Consider the following 6,206-nt stretch of genomic DNA (forward strand, 5'->3'; position numbering starts at 1 on the left):
TTTGTTGTCAGCTCTTGTCTCCAAAGTCAAGATGGCGCCACACAGTTCATGGCCAGAAGTTACATGAACCAGCAAAAATCCATTTCCATTCACAACCCTCTTTTTTATGGATTAGTGATTGCTGTGACTTTAATAGAACAAACAGTAATGTTAAGACGCATCAACACAAGCTACTGTTTTAAAATCCAGATTTGTAAGACAGAAATAAAACATCTTGACATCAACCGCAGGTGTCTCAGGTCAGGCGGTTCCCGTGCACACTGTTCCCCGGGAGGAGTTTGTACCTGAGCTGCAGGCTTTGCTCGATAACTTCCACCTGTCTTATGACACTCGGAAACTCAGGACCACTGCAGACGAGATGGAGTTATTCAGCACGGTAATGTCTCCAACTGAGCACTGATCAGAGTTATAAACAAAACCCAGCAGTATCTATGCCTGTGCGTTTAAATGGCATCAATCACACTGAATGGTTGCATCCGTCTGAGCAGGTATGGAGGGAGTTCAGAGAGATGTTCAGACAACAAGAAGAGATGAAAACGTTCCCCCGGTATGATGGTACGGATTTCAAACAGAGCCAGTGGGGGAGGAAGAGTCCGAGCCAGGCTCTGAAGAAGGACGCCAACTGGACTCCCTTCATACAGGTTAGAGAACATAAACTGAAGGATGAAAAGCGTTTCAGAATAATGTATTTTATTTTGAAGTTCCTGGCAGACAGATGGCTTATAGTTGATCAGAAAGTAACAGAGTTTACCAAAAAAAAACAGCTTATAATGTTTTTGTCAGCCCTGTTTCTATGAACTATTCCAGTTCTTGGAAAACAAAAACAGACATTTTACTTCGACTGTTTTTGGCAAGAGTGTAGGACTTCATGGTCTAAAAAAGCTCCCTGGGCTAATGCCTTCATCTAATCACCTTGTCAGTGTGTGTTGGAGGGTGAAGACGCCTAGTCATTGTTGGTTACAACAACTCTTTTTTTTTGTATTTAAAACTTTAGTTTTGAAAGAAGCCAACAAAAAAAAAAACAGTTCTCTATTTGTTTACATCACTTTGTATCTTCCCCATTTTCAAAAAAAATACCTTCTATCTATTTTTTTGTTCCAAGTTGTTAAAGCAGAACTTTTTCAGAGTTTTTGGAGTTGGGAGGACAGTAAATATTGACTTGTTTTGTCCTGCAGGTAAAGCCCAAACAGGATCCGTGGCATCAGAAGCTCATCACCAAACTGAAGGAAAAGAAATGTGTGGATGAGCTGCTGAGGATGCACAGCAGGTTTCTACAGGTAACAGCTGTAAATCAATGTCTCCATGTCCTCAAACTTAACAATGTTTGTACACATTAGTTGATATTCTAGTTCTTTATTGATGAGACCGTATAACATTTTCCTGTGATTTCTAGTATTCAGTCACTTGATGAGTCTGTGTTTAAAATGCCCGTCACAAAGCTTATGGAGTCTATCTTGTGTGTTTTCTGTGTTTCTCACCAGGTTTCTGATGTTCTCCATGTGGCTGCAGCTTTAAGAAAACATGCCGCTAATGTCGGCAATGCACAACCTGCTACGACCTCATCAGCCTCGACCTGCAGTAACACAAAGCGACACAAGATCTCTGAGATCTGGACGAGTGTTTACACCGCTGCTGCTTTCACTCAGGCATGTATCATCTAGTTTTCTGCTCACAGAGGCTTGAAAAAAAACAAACCCTCTTAGCCTCCCTCTATGTGCCCTGTGTTGGAAGACAATTAATTCAAAGTGACATTTTCTGTGTTTTTGTTAGGAAACAGATGATCAATCGAGCAGATCTGGAGGCAGAGGAGGTCAGGATAAGAAAAGTCGGAAGAGTCAGAGCTCAAGTGCAACAAATAAAGGGTGTGTATGAATATCGCTCCATGAATCGTCTTATATGTTCAAAACTGAAACAGTTAAATAAATAAATATTGAAGCAGTTGTAAAGCTTTTGATCACAAATTGAAAGTGCACAACATTATCAGGTTTTTCAACTAATATGAAGATATTTTTTCAGCTTTGTATTAATATCTATCAAATCTTTTTGTGTTACACAGACTGTCATTCATACTAAATCAGCATCTGAAGACATAACCCCAGTCTGTGAGAATCTTGTGATCAGGATCTGTCATTACTTTGATTTTTTAAAGACCATTGACTATATATATATATATATATATATATTTGTTTTATTTGTTAGGGACAGTGCATATTAATGAACAGCTGTAACAATTACAGCTGTAAAAATGCCAGATTATAGCAGAAGTGCTAGTTTCCATCTGTTGTCCCTAGGCAGGTAAGAGAAAGACAAATTACAAATAAAATACAAATACAAAGGCACAAGTGACACAAGACAATAATAGAGGTTAAAGGTTAAAGGTGGTCACAGACTTGGTTTTCTTTTATCCACTGTTTGAGGTGTGTTTTGAAGGTTGCACGTGTTTGTGAGTCTCTTATTGTGAGTGGGAGAATATTCCAGTATTTAGTTCCTTTGACTGACAGAACAGTTTGTCTGAATGTAGTGCGTCTGTATGGGACCTCACAGTCTCCTCGGGCTGTGGCCCCTGGTGCCGATCCCACTGGCAGACTTCAGCTTTATAAAGTCCTTCAAAGGAGGAGGAGCAAGTCCGTGCAAAATTTTATATATAAAACATGCATTTTTAAAATGAACAAAATTATGGTAAATTATGTTTATCTAAAACAGTGCAATGGTGAAACGAAAATGGCTTTTTGTCAAAGATTTGTGCCAGCAGAAAGTGACCATAAAATATGGAGTCTTCCCTTGTACAAAAAAATGAAGCCAAAAAAAACCCCTGTCACGGATTCTGAGATAAAGTGCTGGTGATGTCATTTGGAGTCATTTGCAGAAAGCATCAGCGGCTTGAGTAACGGAAATTACTTCAGGTACCTTCCGCGAACCAAAGTATACATTTCACTAACAGATAAAACTGCAAAGATCCCTCAGGTCGGCACAGCCCGCAGCAGAACAGATTCTTGTGTTCGTTTGAAGCAGACACTCATGGATGTGAGTGAGTTAGACTGCTGTGTTCCTCGTCTGCTGCTGCTAATCCGGAGGCCGCAGCGCTGCAGGAGACACATTTGTCAACAGTGCTTTCAATCACGATGTGGCATGCTCTGTTCTTAGCATCAAATGACGAATTAAAACTAAACCTCTCCTAAAAATGAACACTTAAGGCAAAAATTGGCACGACATAAACAAACTAAAATGACAGAAACCCTGTGTGAGAAAAGCGTATCTGACGTGTATTTTGATTTTATACTTTAACTCATGTCCCAGCTGTTAACATGGAGGAGGCGGAGCTTATGACATGTACTTTTTCTATAGCCAGCCAGGGGCGGGCTCCAAATGTTTTGGCCCTTGTTTCGGGGGGACAAACATTCCCTGACTTGATTGTGATGGCGTATGGTAAGACTTATTGAATAACTGATGAAGCGAAAAGAGAATTGATTAACGCACTACGGTTTATACGTTACATTTTCCCTTCAGCAAAAAAAGTGACTTTACTGTCTCCGTTTCCTTCCAAGTTTGTTCCTTATTAAACTGATGACACAATCAGGAAAACACTGACGTAACTTTTCATTCTCTGATGTACGACGCACAGGAGCATTGTATAAAAGTGAAGTTTCACCTGTCTCTTCTTCCACTTTAAATCACAGCTACTCTCTGGAGGCCAGACTGCAACTCCTTGGTCTGGATGATTCTTTAGAGGAAGGAGTCGCACATCCGATCACAAACACAGGAGCATACTTGTCCCTGGTTTACCTACGGCATCTCAAACTCAGAGACCTCCAGGTGAGGCATGAACATGTAACAACCTCAGTGCTGGCTGATGCTCGCAAAAACAACACAGTAGAATAAATGCTTGAATTCCTTTCCATAGCGTGTCTCTCTTGGTCTGCTGAACTACCTGCGCTCTGTGGAGAGGACTCTGACGTTTGAGCTGGCAGGTCTGCAGATGGAGGAGGGAGAGCTGTGCAGCACAGCAGAGGAGTCAGGCTGGATGAATGCAGCCAGAGGTGGAGGAGGGGAGGCCGAAGGTCTTGGGTCGCTCCAGTTCAGCTACAACAGCCCTGTTGACTTTAAGGTAAGAACGCGTTGGAATATTATGCAGCAATATAACCGATGATCTCACAACCTTTAGACTAGCGGGATATTGTGTCTGATTCATTTGTTTCTTAATAAAAAAATTAAAATACTGAAAACCTGTTTTGTGAATTTAAACAGCCTTTTTATTTAGTATGCATATTTAGTATTCCATATTGTTAGAATATAATTGGCTTGATATCATATAATATAATTACACCTTTATTGAAACAGGAAAGCTTCACTGTGGCTTCTCAGATGTGTCAAAATTGCTCAAAAAATGAATTAGATGCAAATGTGACTTTAAAATAATGAATTTCTAATATACATATATTTTAGCTTCCATAATCACTGCTCCTCCTGGTGGTTAGATTAACGGTTGCAACTTGTTTCCACAAGTGACGCTTAGGAGCGTTACAAGTTCGCAAGTTTACAAAGTTGCTTTGATTGGCTAATTGTGTGGCTAACCCTGATTGGTTGTTTGATTCAGACCAGATAATTAACAAAAAACTAAATACAGATCTGTGCTCACAGATTCAGATCAGACACATTTATTTAAAGGAACGCTACAACATAATATTGTCAGCGACGTAATTATCAAAATGTGTTTTTCTAAATAGAATGATAATGAATGTAAGTAGCCTGCTGTAGCTTTAAACATCTCAAGTTCCTATGTAGCAAATGTTGGTTGTGATTTTATACCTGGATCTTTATGTTTCAATACATCCCTGAATCCAAATGTGTTTTTTTTTCAATGGCAATAACACATACCAAAACTGGTCGATTATATATTTTTATTTTAATCACTCAAGTTAGTTTTTTTTTTTTAACAGTTTAAAAAATAGTTTGATAAATGGAGCATTATTAATGAAGTTTTTAACAATAAATAGATTCAAACTTGAACCTCCTTAACAATAGAAAGTAACTGTTTCCTCCAGAGAATAATGAACTCTGAAATGTGAACATCGCTCTCCTGACATGTCACATTGTTACACTATATATCCAGTACTGTAGTTCATTATTGTAGTCATCTGTCTTAATTCCACCATGACCACCAAACATCTGTTAATGATTCTTAATGTTTATATTAAATACAGCGTATAACTCCTTCATACTCTAGGTCCGCTGCTCAGAGTTCATGGATTTTGCCGAGGTCGAGAATCTTCATGATTTCTACAGCGCGGAGGAGCGGTTCATCCACACACAGGACCAGAGAGGGTTTTACATCGTATACGACGCGGCTCTGAAGGACCTGCGAGAGCTGGAGAACGAGCTCCTCCTCATTGGCTCACACTTTATCCACAGAGACAGGATGAACAAGATGGAAAATACAGAGAGAGCTGACGTCTTCTCCTGGGCTGGGAGCGACATCGACCGTGTTGCTGTGCTTCTTGACTTGTGGACATGTGAGACAGAGTTTCTGGAGAGCAAAGTAGAGGTAGAGTCTTCAAGTTTGTTGTATACTCATTTCATTACTTGCTTTGTAGGATGTGTCTAGTTAGTATTTCTGAGGCATATTTTTCTTTATATCTCTCAGTTGCAGTTTGTATTTGTTGATAAAGTCTTGTTTGAGGAACAAGACATTTAACTTTTCATCTCATTAGTGTTTGCTTGGATCTTTAGCTCTTGAACTGTTACTACGAGGCGTACCAGCACACAGCAGGGAGTGAAGAGAGGTTTGCGTTGGCTCGTGTCATCACTGACATCATGCACGGTAGACCACATCTGGACCTGAAGCAGGACTACTTTGTTCAGGTCTACAGGGCAGAGATCGACTGCCTGCAGAGCCACCAGCAGCTGATCAGAAACATTCTGGACCATCAGGTAAATAATCTGTGAGGATTTCATTCACTGTGCAGATCACAGCGGTATACAGTATTTCTGCTGTTTAAGTTAAAGATGCAATACATAGTTGATCAAACAAAATATAATGAGGATCAGTTTCGCTCAGTTGTTTCAATCATTTTACAAAGCAAACTGAGCAAAAGATTTATTACTTCCAAGCTCTGCAATATTCACTATTGTTTATGTATTTGGTCATATGTAAAAGATAATTTAATTTGTTTATGTTAAAAAATGTTGATCAAAGAAAACAAGTGATT

Source organism: Labrus mixtus, chromosome 18, assembly GCF_963584025.1.
Source record: "Labrus mixtus chromosome 18, fLabMix1.1, whole genome shotgun sequence".
Taxonomy (NCBI): domain Eukaryota; kingdom Metazoa; phylum Chordata; class Actinopteri; order Labriformes; family Labridae; genus Labrus; species Labrus mixtus.